At 46.0% G+C, this 13,035-nt stretch overlaps 1 protein-coding gene across 1 annotated transcript in view; it reads right to left on the bottom strand.

Moving 5' to 3' along the window:
* LOC117509383 overlaps window positions 1-13,035 on the bottom strand; it is a 362,900-nt gene that overhangs the window by 280,130 nt on the left and 69,735 nt on the right. The gene's annotated exons all lie outside the window — the stretch shown is intronic.

Consider the following 13,035-nt stretch of genomic DNA (forward strand, 5'->3'; position numbering starts at 1 on the left):
ATGTAAACCTGGGGACCTCTGTAGGATTCCGGTTTTGGTTGTCTCTCCTGGAACTGGCGGTAAAGGTCTTCTGGGGGGGGGGGGGGTGTTGGGCTCTGCATATCATTCTGGGGGGGGTTGTTTGTTATTTTTCTTTGTGCATTTGTGTTTGTATTGTATTGTTGGGGCTGTGTTGGGTTTTTGCATTTGGGAGTTTTTCTTTTCTTCCCGGGGTTGGATGGGACGGTCCCCTGGGGAGGTTTTGGGTGGGTTTTGTGTTTTTTCTTGTATGTTGGGTTGTAGATGGGACTTTTTTGGGGTTTTGTTGATGCCAGCCGGCCTTCCAGCCGCGGTGCCCTGTCCTGCTGTCTGCTGCGGACCTTGGGAGCGTTACGACGTCTGCTTGCTGTCATGGACCCCGGAGGGAGGTGCAGTTCTCGGGCCTGGTCTGTTCGGTTGCCAGGAGGCTTCCCGTTGATGGGGGGGTACTGTTGTGTGTTGGGGGGTTTGGCTGGATGTTTTTGTGTTTTCTTTTCTTTGCTCTCCAGCTGGTATGCAAACTGGTTTTTGTCTGTGGAGATGGTGCTGGCAGAAGAATCCTTCACCCTCATCAACATTATTGGCTGCACTTGTGGAGGATGTTCATGTGCAGGCCTAATGACTCGCAGCACCTGTGGATGATGCTCACGTGCAGACTTAAAGACTTTCAGCTGAAGCAGATAATGAGATGGCGTTCTGCATTTAAGCCATGAGTGATTCAAGCAGAATGGCCGGGAACTCGACCTTGTGATATTCGTTTGTGAGACGCTGAGGACCGCGCCTGGGTTTGACACATCGTGCCTGTGAAGGAGGACGGGTGAGGGACACATGCTGTCAGCACACATCAGAGGTGATTGATTGTCTGAATAAGTGTTAATAGTAATTTGGTATTTTGTTATGCGTATATTTGAACATTGATGAGAATTGTGCAGTTTGCTTCTCACTGCCGTGGCGTACGGACTGATGATCCTCCACCTGTTGTGAGAAGCTGCTCATTTACATAAAGCTTAAATTCAGACCTGAATGTGTTGCTGATAGTGTGTGCCTTTGAAGGATATTAGTTGTAGCTGTTGACTTACCTCACCTCTTCTATCCTTCAGAGTCAGTTTGTCGTGTCCACCTGGGAGGTGTTTGGTGGTGAAGTTGAGTCCAGAAGCGCCGGGCTTCGATCCCTTTGGGCGCTGGAGAGCGCGCCGTCCTTCACTCCGCCAGACAAACGCACTTTTATGTTGTACACCGAGTATTGCACAAGAGGGGAAAATAAACTTGTTTTGTTTTTGGAACCGCTTTCTGGTTATTTAGCGCTGGGTTCAGTCAGACGCAGGTCCGCTCCTCAACCCGCGTCGGCACATAACAGTTTTCCCTTTATTTGTCCCGAATTTTTACTCTCCATCTGTGGAAACGAATTGCATGCCTTGTTCACTGAATGATCTGCAGAGAAATGCGGCACAGAGTTGTTGTTCTGCTGCATCCGAAGTGGACTTTGTCCTGTCACAGAGGAGATGCTGTGGAGCCAGTCAGCAGGGAGCAGGCTGCTCTGTCCAGAGCTGCAGAGCACACGGCCTGGGTACTTTTTTTTAAGTGCTTGTTGTGCCACCCCTCATATATGTCATGCAAAAATGCACCCCTGGCAAGTGCCCGTATCGCCAGTACCAAAAACTGTATCTGACTCCACGATCCTTCAGCTGCATCACCCGGGGCACAAAGTCAATGCAGACTCACAAGAAATACACTGTAGTGATTAGGGACAAGAGGATTTAGAACCCCAAATGCAGGCAGTCAGTGTGTCAAAACCCAGGAAATTTATTACTTCCAAAGTGATAACAACAAAAAACATACAATAGAGTTGGAGAAATGGTGAGGGACCCAGGAATCAAAAACTAACAAAAATACAATGCTCCACAGAGTGAAAAAAAAAAGAGGACAATACTGACAGACTGGAATAACCAACCTCTCTAACCAAACAGATGATGATGGACTCCCAAAGTCAAGACAAATGGGCGTGGTATAAATAAACAGGCTGAGCATCACAGGCATAGTGAGAAACCAATGAACGGAAGAGGGCAGAAAAACCAAGACATCTGTAAATGACAAAACATAACCTAAGACCAAGACACATAACCACTAAAACACCAAGAGAAAAATGAAAACCTGAAGAGAAAACAAAGACTCCACATAAAATAATCAAAAACACTGACAAAGAACCACAATGCATATCATAAGAGTAAAGAGAGAATAAACCCAAGACTAAAAATAAACAACCCGAAAGGCTGAGTAGAACAAATTCCACACAGACAATAAAACAGCCACCACAGATGGACACATCACAAAACGTATAAGAAAATCGAAATACATAAATCAAAACCTGGACTACAAAACTGACAAAGAACTACAATATCCAAATGACAACATAAAGCAGAAGCAGACTGAAGGAGGTGTGTCCCGTACGAAAAGCAGGGCGAGACATAAGCAGACCTCAGACTGAGACACAGCCGAGGGACGGAGGACGTGACAGACAACAGAACAGGCGCACAGCACTACATCCAAACACACGACACAAACACATATAAACTCCAGACAATGACAAGACCACACCAGACGACAGGTGACTATATAACCGAATGGAGAGCGTGACAAACAGACACACCTAACGGTGACAAGAGGGACACACCCCCACAAGACAGGACTGAGACACACACACGTGATGACAGACACATGCAGACATGCCCACGCAGGGGGACAAGTACCACAGCTGTACACACAAAGGTTTGGACAAAAACAGGGAGACAGACACACAGAGGACAGAAATAACACAAAAACCAATGACACCCCATAAACGGAGGCAACACAACACAAACCAGCAAAATACCTTGGACTCTATGGTTGTGGGTCCTGTTAACTGATGAGTTCTCGTATTTAAAATTTCTTGAAGACTTTGTCTGTGTCTTTGGTCCCATGAAGAATTCTAATCCTACCAGTTTGTAAAAAAATTGTTACCAAGAAACATTTGTGAAATAAAGAATCTCATAGAATTTCACAAAGACATGATGAAATTTGTGCATGTGAGCGTGTCACAAATGAGGCTCGTTATGTCGTGTTCAGTCCAGTGACGATGGAGTGACTGACTGATCCATAATGTTATCCTCCATTGTCCTCTGAGATAAGTCCAGCGGCTCTGAGAACAGCGCTGACAGACGGGATGAGGCGGCTGCTGTAGTCCAACAATCGACCGTCATAAATCAGCTGGTCTGCTGTCAACCTTTTGCGGTCTGGAGCTCTGCAGAGAACAAAGAAAGGCATCAGAAGGCTGATGTATACCCTGCTCGCTCTGCACACCACCATATAAATGAACAAGTAAATATACATCTGTGTGACAGACTTTTTCACTCCATGTGACTTCTCTGTGACTTAATTATTAAGTCATTCATTCTTATCAATCAAAAATATTGGTTGAGCAATATATGCTTCAGATCATCCATTGAGGCTTCTTGGTTGTTGAAATAAACCAAAAAAAGGTTTTTGGACCATGTTGTCCTTGATCTTTGACATTTAACAAAACTATAATCTAAACACATCTTTATAGCTATGCAGGTAATATCCCGACAGGTTTGAGCCATCGAGGCTTCTTTGTTGATGAGACACACACAAAAAATAAACAAAATGTGTTTTTCAGGCCATGATTTCCAAAATCTAATCACTTCAAATATATTTATCCATGCACTGAGCCCACTGTTTGTATTAAATCTGTCCAGTTGTTTTTGAAGTATCTTGTCCATCGACACACAGACACACACACACCAGTAAAAATAATACTCTACTATCGCTGCTTCGCAGCGCATAGGGCGTTGATGATCGGTGACAAATTCAATGAAAATCCTACGGGCAGTCTTCGTGGGAAAAAATGGCAAAACCCTATGTGAGATCTAGGAGACAAACTGCCCCTGGAGGTTTTTGGACATACACCTGCAAATGCTACAGGTTCTGCAAAAAAACAAAAACGCATACAGCACATATGGGGCCTGTACTCAGAACTGTTTATAGCAATATGCAGACAAATCAAATGCATTGAGCCCCACAAGCCACTAAGAGGCCCCAAAGCTCATCTCGCTTATGCTAAAAATAAATGTAGGATACAATAAAATGATATCTGTGCTTCTAAGAAAGCCAGGAAGCAAAAAAAAAGAGAGAATAATACACAAGACTGTGATGTTAAATATAATGATCTACTAGTTTATTTACTACTAACCTTGAAGTAGCTTGGACCTTTGGTTTATGTTATACAGTTTTATGTTTCCTTTAAAATTGCAGCATAACTATTCTTTTAATGTTGGTTTGCTTTATTGTTGCACTTTAAAATAGATGCTGGTTTATTGTATTTTTATTCTATGCTGATTACTGTTTATTATGTGCAATGGCCAAATAAACAGTAACAGATCCAAAGTAGTCCTGAAGGGGGCTGGAGAGTGACGTGTAAAGTTCCCTCCTAACTCCAGTATTAGTAGTATTCTTACAAGTTTTGCTTTTATTGTTTGCACACTGATTTGTAAGTAAGTAAGTAAGTAAGTAAGTAATAATCTTATTTATTTTCTGTTGATCTTGGGCTTGGCTCACTTTATTTATTTGATTATTGTTTTGAGGTGTGACAATTTATGTTGCTGTGAAAACTTGAGTTGTTTTCTTGCTTTCAAAATTTAAACTAAACATTTTTTTAACTTATATATTTTATATCACTCCCCCTTGAACTGCCACCTTATTGTGGTGGGGGAGTTTATGTACCCAGATGATCTTAGGAGCTATGTTGTCGGGAGCTTCATGCCCCTGGTAGGGTCTCCCATGGCAAACAGTTCCTAGGGAACGGGTCAGACTAAGGGCAGTTCAGAAGCTCCCATGATCAGTATAATATCAAGGACTGAGACATCGCCCAGTAAGGCGGAGCCAGGGCCCCACCCTGGAGCCAGGCCTGGGGTTGGGGCTCACACGTGAGAGCCTGGTGGTCGTGCCTTAACCCACAGGGCCCGGCCGAGCCCAGCCCGAAAGAGCGACGTGGGCCCGCCCTCCTGTGGGTTCACCACCTGCAGAGGGGGCCATGGGGGTCGGGTGCAGAGAGGACTGGGTGGCAGTCAAGGGTGGGTGGCCCGGCAGCCCAGTCCGCGCTCATATCCTCTGGCTGTTGGGATGTGGAATGTCACCTCGCTGGGGGGGAAGGAGCCTCAGCTTGTGAGGGAGGTTGAGAGGTACCGACTAGAGATAGTCGGGCTCACCTCCATGTACAGCTTGGGCTCTGGTACCCAACTCCTGGAGAGGGGCTGGGCACTCCACTTTTCTGGCTTGCCACGGGGAGAGGCAGCGGGCGGGGGTAGCATTGCTCATTGCTCCCCAGCTTAGTCGCCATGTGTTGGACTTCACCCCAGTGAACGAGAGGTTCGCGTCCCTTAGCCTTCGGGTTGGGGACAGGTTTCTCACTGTTGTCTCGGCCTACGAGCTGAGTGGCAGTGCAGAGTACCTGACCTTCTTGGAGTCCCTGGGAGGGGTACTAGATAGTGCTCCGACTGGGGACTCCATTGTTCTCCTGGGGGAATTCAACACCCATGTGGGCGGTGACAGTGAGACCTGGAGGCGGGTGATCGGGAAGCACGGCCTGCCCAATCTGAACCCCATTGGTGTTCAGTTGTTGGACGTCTGTGCTAGCCACAATTTGTCCATCATGAAAACCATGTTCGAGGGTGTCCATAAGTGCACATGGCACCAGAACACCGTGAGCCGGAGGTCGATGATTGACTTTTTAGTCGTATCATCTGACCTTCGGCCACATGTCTCGGATACTCGGTTGAAGATAGGGGCTGAGCTGTTGTCTGATCAACACCTGGTGGTGTGTTGGATCCGCTGGGAGGTGGGGAAGCCGGTCAGACCTGGCAGGCCCAAACATATCATGAGGGTCTGCTGGGAACGCTAGGCGGAACCCTCTGTCAGCGAGGTCTTCAACTCCCACCTCCGGAAGAGCTTCTCCCAGATCCCAGGGGAAGTTGGAGATATGGAGTCCGAGTGGACCATGTTCTCCACTTCCATTGTTGATGCAGCTGCTCACAGCTGTGGTCACAGGGTCTCTGGTGCCTGTCCCTGTGGCAATCCCCGATCCCGGTGGTGGACGCCGGAAGTAAGGGATGCCGTCAAGCTGAAGAAGGAGTCCTATTTGTCTTTGTTGGCAGGTGGGACTCTGGAGGCAGCTGACAGGTACCGGCAGGCCAAGTGTGCTGTAGCCTGTGTGGTCGCAGAGGCAAAACATGGGTCTGGGAGGAGTTCGGGGAGGCCATGGAGGAGGACTATCGGTCGGCCTTGAAGAAATTCTGGTAAACCGTCCGACGCCTCCAGAGGCAGAAACAGCTCTCCACCAACACTGTCTACAGTGCAGGTTGGGAGCTGTTGACCCTGACTGGGGATGTTGTCAGGCGGTGGAAGGAATACTTCAAGGATCTCCTCAATCACATCGTCACGTCTTCCGAAGAGGAAGCAGAGACTGGGGACTCAGAGGCGGACTCATCCATTAACCAGGCTGAAGCCACTGAGGTGGTCAGAAAGCTCCTCAGTGGCAAGGCTCCTGGGGTGGATGAAATCTGTCTGGAGTACCTTAAGTCTCTGGATGTTGTGGGACTGTCTTGGTTGACACATCTCTGCAACATCGCATGGAGGTCGGGGACAGTGCCTCTGGATTGGTAGACCAGGGTGGTGGTCCCTTTGTTTAAGAAGGGGGACCAGAGGGTGTTTCCAACTACAGGGGGATCACACTCCTCAGCCTCCCCAGTAAGGTCTATTCCAGAGTGCTGGAGAGGAGAATTCGACCAATAGTCAAACCTCGGATTCAGGAGGAGCAGTGTGGTTTTCGTCCTGGTCGTGGCACACTGGACCAGCTCTGCACCCTCCATCGGGTGCTTGAGGGTTCATGGGAGTTCGCCCAATCAGTCCACATGTGTTTTGTGGATCTGGAGAAGGCGTTCGACCATGTCCCTCCAGGCACCCTTTGGGGGGTGCTCCACGAGTACGGGGTCCAGGGTCCTTTGTTAAGGGCGATCCTGTCCCTGTACTACCACAGCAGGAGCTTGGTTCGCATTGCTGGTAGTAAGTCAAGCCTGTTTCCATTGCATGTTGGCCTCCACCAGGGCCGCCCTTTATCACCAGTTCTGTTCATTACCTTTATGGACAGAATTTCTCGGCGCAGCCAGGGTGTAGAGGGGGTCCGTTTTGGGAACCACCGAATCTCGTCTCTGCTGTTTGCGGACGATGTGGTTCTGTTGGCTTCGCCAAACCAGGACCTTCAGCATGCACTGGAGTGGTTTGCAACCGAGTGTGAAGCGTCCAGGATGAAAATCAGCACCTCCAATTCCGAGGCCATGGTTCTCGACTGGAAAATGGTGCTTTGCTCTCTTCAGGTCGGTGGAGTGGCCTTGTCTCAAGTGTAGGAGTATAAGTATCTCAGGGTCTTGTTCACGAGAGAGGGATGGATGGAGCGTGAGATCAACAGATGGATCGGTGCAGCATCTGCAGTAATGCCATCGCTGTATCGGACCATCATGGTGAAGAGAGAGCTGAGCAGGGGGGCAAAGCTCTCGATTTACCAATCGATCTACATTCCAACCCTCACCTATGGTCATGAGATTTGGCTCATGACCGAAAGAACAAGATTCCGAGTACAAGTGGCCGAGATGAGATAGGGTGAGGAGCTCGGTCACTCAGGAGGAGCTCATAGTTGAGCCGCTGCTCCTCCACATCAAAAGGAGCCAGCTGAGGTGGCTCGGGCATCTTTTTCGGATGCCCCCTGGATGCCTCGCTGGAGAGGTGTTCCGGGCATGTCCCTTTGGGAGGAAGCCCCGGGGAAGACCCAGGACACGATGGAGGGACTACGTCTCGCAGCTGGCTTGGGAATGCCTCGTGGTTCCCCCAGAGGAGCTGGGGGAGGTGTGTGTGGATCGGGAGGTCTGGGGGGCTTTGCTTGAGCTGCTGCCCCTGTGACCCGACCGCGGATGAAGCGGAAGAAAATTGATAGATGGATGGATCTATTTTTATATCAGTTATATTGCTTGAGACCTCAACTTAAGATGTTTAATGTTTTAATATGAGATGTTATCAAGACTGTAGGCTAGTGAACTGTAATAGATTGTGGTGCGTTCATGGACCATCTAATGGATTAGGAATCTCTCCATTGTAGTTTGACAAACAGCCCCAAAGAGCATCTTGCATAGGACCCCACAAATCCAGAAATGGCACTGTCTGTACTGCCGTTGTACACCTGACTCAAGTCAGGAGCACAGCTAGTATGGGCTCTATGATGACACAGTCATTGCATGGGGGCTGTGCGTCAGAGGTACAACACCACTTATCAAATCAAATCAAATCAATTTTATTTATATAGCGCCAAATCACAACAAACAGTTGCCCCAAGGCACTTTATATTGTAAAGCAAAGCCATACAATAATTACGGAAAAACCCCAACGGTCAAAACGACCCCCTGTGAGCAAGCACTTGGCGACAGTGGGAAGGAAAAACTCCCTTTTAACAGGAAGAAACCTCCAGCAGAACCAGGCTCAGGGAGGGGCAGTCTTCTGCTGGGACTGGTTGGGGCTGAGGGAGAGAACCGGGAAAAAGACATGCTGTGGAGGGGAGCAGAGATCAATCACTAATGATTAAATGCAGAGTGGTGCATACAGAGCAAAAAGAGAAAGAAACACTCAATGCATTATGGGAACCCCCCAGCAGTCTAAGTCTATAGCAGCATAACTAAGGGATGGTTCAGGGTCACCTGATCCAGCCCTAACTATAAGCCTTAGCAAAAAGGAAAGTTTTAAGCCTAATCTTAAAAGTAGAGAGGGTGTCTGTCTCCCTGATCCGAATTGGGAGCTGGTTCCACAGGAGAGGAGCCTGAAAGCTGAAGGCTCTGCCTCCCTTTCTACTCTTACAAACCCTAGGAACTACAAGTAAGCCTGCAGTCTGAGAGCGAAGCGCTCTATTGGGGTGATATGGTACTATGAGGTCCCTAAGATAAGAAGGGACCTGACTATTCAAAACCTTATAAGTAAGAAGAAGAATTTTAAATTCTATTCTAGAATTAACAAGAAGCCAATGAAGAGAGGCCAATATGGGTGAGATATGCTCTCTCCTTCTAGTCCCCGTCAGTACTCTAGCTGCAGCATTTTGAATTAACTGAAGGCTTTTCAGGGAACTTTTAGGACAACCTGATAATGAATTACAATAGTCCAGCCTAGAGGAAATAAATGCATGAATTAGTTTTTCAGCATCACTCTGAGACAAGACCTTTCTAATTTTAGAGATACTGCGTAAATGCAAAAAAGCAGTCTTACATATTTGTTTAATATGCGCTTTGAATGACATATCCTGATCAAAAATGACTCCAAGATTTCTCACAGTATTACTAGAGGTCAGGGTAATGCCATCCAGAGTAAGGATCTGGTTAGACACCATGTTTCTAAGATTTCTGGGGCCAAGTACAATAACTTCAGTTTTATCTGAGTTTAAAAGCAGGACATTAGAGGTCATCCATGTCCTTATGTCTGTAAGACAATCCTGCAGTTTAGCTAATTGGTGTGTGTCCTCTGGCTTCATGGATAGATAAAGCTGGGTATCATCTGCGTAACAATGAAAATTTAAGCAATGCCGTCTAATAATACTGCCTAAGGGAAGCATGTATAAAGTGAATAAAATTGGTCCTAGCACAGAACCTTGTGGAACTCCATAATTAACCTTAGTCTGTGAAGAAGATTCCCCATTTACATGAACAAATTGTAATCTATTAGATAAATATGATTCAAACCACCGCAGCGCAGTGCCTTTAATACCTATGGCATGCTCTAATCTCTGTAATAAAATTTTATGGTCAACAGTATCAAAAGCAGCACTGAGGTCTAACAGAACAAGCACAGAGATGAGTCCACTGTCTGAGGCCATCAGAAGATCATTTGTAACCTTCACTAATGCTGTTTCTGTACTATGATGAATTCTAAAACCTGACTGAAACTCTTCAAATAGACCATTCCTCTGCAGATGATCAGTTAGCTGTTTAACAACTACCCTTTCAAGAATTTTTGAGAGAAAAGGAAGGTTGGAGATTGGCCTATAATTAGCTAAGAAAGCTGGGTCAAGTGATGGCTTTTTAAGTAATGGTTTAATTACTGCCACCTTAAAAGCCTGTGGTACATAGCCAACTAATAAAGATAGATTGATCATATTTAAGATCGAAGCATTAAATAATGGTAGGGCTTCCTTGAGCAGCCTGGTAGGAATGGGGTCTAACAGACATGTTGATGGTTTGGATGAAGTAACTAATGAAAATAACTCAGACAGAACAATCTGAGAGAAAGAGTCTAACCAAATACCGGCATCACTGAAGCAGCCAAAGATAACGATACGTCTTTGGGATGGTTATGAGTAATTTTTTCTCTAATAGTTAAAATTTTATTAGCAAAGAAATTACTAGTCATTACTAGTTAAAGTTAAAGGAATACTCGGCTCAATAGAGCTCTGACTCTTTGTCAGCCTGGCTACAGTGCTGAAAAGAAACCTGGGGTTGTTCTTATTTTCTTCAATTAGTGATGAGTAGTAAGATGTCCTAGCTTTACGGAGGGCTTTTTTATAGAGCAACAGACTCTTTTTCCAGGCTAAGTGAAGATCTTCTAAATTAGTGAGATGCCATTTCCTCTCCAACTTACGGGTTATCTGCTTTAAGCTGCGAGTTTGTGAGTTATACCACTGAGTCAGGCACTTCTGATTTAAAGCTCTCTTTTTCAGAGGAGCTACAGCATCCAAAGTTGTCTTCAATGAGGATGTAAAACTACTGACGAGATACTCTATCTCACTTACAGAGTTTAGGTAGCTACTCTGCACTGTGTTGGTATATGGCATTAGTGAACATAAAGAAGGGAACATATCCTTAAACCTAGTTACAGTGCTTTCTGAAAGACTTCTAGTGTAATGAAACTTATTCCCCACTGCTGGGTAGTCCATCAGAGTAAATGTAAATGTTATTAAGAAATGATCAGACAGAAGGGAGTTTTCAGGGAATACTGTTAAGTCTTCAATTTCCATACCATAAGTCAGAACAAGATCTAAGATATGATTAAAGTGGTGGGTGGACTCATTTACATTTTGAGCAAAGCCAATTGAGTCTAATAATAGATTAAATGCAGTGCTGAGGCTGTCATTCTCAGCATCTGTGTGGATGTTAAAATCGCCCACTATAATTATCTTATCTGAGCTAAGCACTAAGTCAGACAAAAGTTCTGAAAATTCACAGAGAAACTCACAGTAACGACCAGGAGGACGATAGATAACAACAAATAAAACTGGTTTTTGGGACTTCCAATTTGGATGGACAAGACTAAGAGTCAAGCTTTCAAATGAATTAAAGCTCTGTCTGGGTTTTTGATGAATTAATAAGCTGGAATGGAAGATTGCTGCTAATCCTCCACCTCGGCCCGTGTTACGAGCGTTCTGGCAGTTAGTGTGACTCGGGGGTGTTGACTCATTTAAACTAACATAATCATCCTGCTGTAACCAGGTTTCTGTAAGGCAGAATAAATCAATATGTTGATCAATTATTATATCATTTACTAACAGGGACTTAGAAGAGAGAGACCTAATGTTTAATAGACCACATTTAACTGTTTTAGTCTGTGGTGCAGTTGAAGGTGCTATATTATTTTTCTTTTTGAATTTTTATGCTTAAATAGATTTTTGCTGGTTATTGGTGGTCTGGGAGCAGGCACCGTATCTACGGGGATGGGGTAATGAGGGGATGGCAGGGGGAGAGAAGCTGCAGAGAGGTGTGTAAGACTACAACTCTGCTTCCTGGTCCCAACCCTGGATAGTCACGGTTTGGAGGATTTAAGAAAATTGGCCAGATTTCTAGAAATGAGAGCTGCTCCATCCAAAGTGGGATGGATGCCGTCTCTCCTAACAAGACCAGGTTTTCCCCAGAAGCTTTGCCAATTATCTATGAAGCCCACCTCATTTTTTGGACACCACTCAGACAGCCAGCAATTCAAGGAGAACATGCGGCTAAACATGTCACTCCCGGTCCAATTGGGGAGGGGCCCAGAGAAAACTACAGAGTCCAACATTGTTTTTGCAAAGTTACACACCGATTCAATGTTAATTTTAGTGACCTCCGATTGGCGTAACCGGGTGTCATTACTGCCGACGTGAATTACAATCTTACCAAATTTACGCTTAGCCTTAGCCAGCAGTTTCAAATTTCCTTCAATGTCGCCTGCTCTGGCCCCCGGAAGACAACTGACTATGGTTGCTGGTGTCGCTAACTTCACATTTCTCAAAACAGAGTCGCCAATAACCAGAGTTTGTTCCTCGGCGGGTGTGTCGCCGAGTGGGGAAAAACGGTTAGAAATGTGAACGGGCTGGCGGTGTACACGGGGCTTCTGTTTAGGGCTACGCTTCCTCCTCACAGTCACCCAGTCGGCCTGCTTTCCCGGCTGCTCGGGATCTGCCAGAGGGAAACTAACGGCGGCTAAGCTACCTTGGTCCGCACCGACTACAGGGGCCTGGCTAGCTGTAGAATTTTCCACGGTGCGGAGCCGAGTCTCCAATTCGCCCAGCCTGGCCTCCAAAGCTAGGAATAAGCTACACTTATTACAAGTACCATTACTGCTAAAGGAGGCCGAGGAATAACTAAACATTTCACACCCAGAGCAGAAAAGTGCGGGAGAGACAGGAGAAGCCGCCATGCTAAACCGGCTAAGAGCTAGTAGCTGCGCTAAGCTAGCGGATTCCTAAAAACACGCAAAGTGAATAACGTGTAAATAATTTAGAGGTGATTCAGCAGAGGGAGTGCTTTAGTTAAGGCACGTGAAGATAACACTGTGAAACAAATCATTATCTAGGTAACTAGATCAATCTAACTGCGCAGATTAAACAGCTAACAGATACAGCAAAACACCGCTGTGCTCCGGAACAGGAAGTGATACAATACCGCAGTGAGAACCAACCACCAGTAG

Source organism: Thalassophryne amazonica, chromosome 4, assembly GCF_902500255.1.
Source record: "Thalassophryne amazonica chromosome 4, fThaAma1.1, whole genome shotgun sequence".
In the NCBI taxonomy this organism is placed as follows: Eukaryota; Metazoa; Chordata; class Actinopteri; order Batrachoidiformes; family Batrachoididae; genus Thalassophryne; species Thalassophryne amazonica.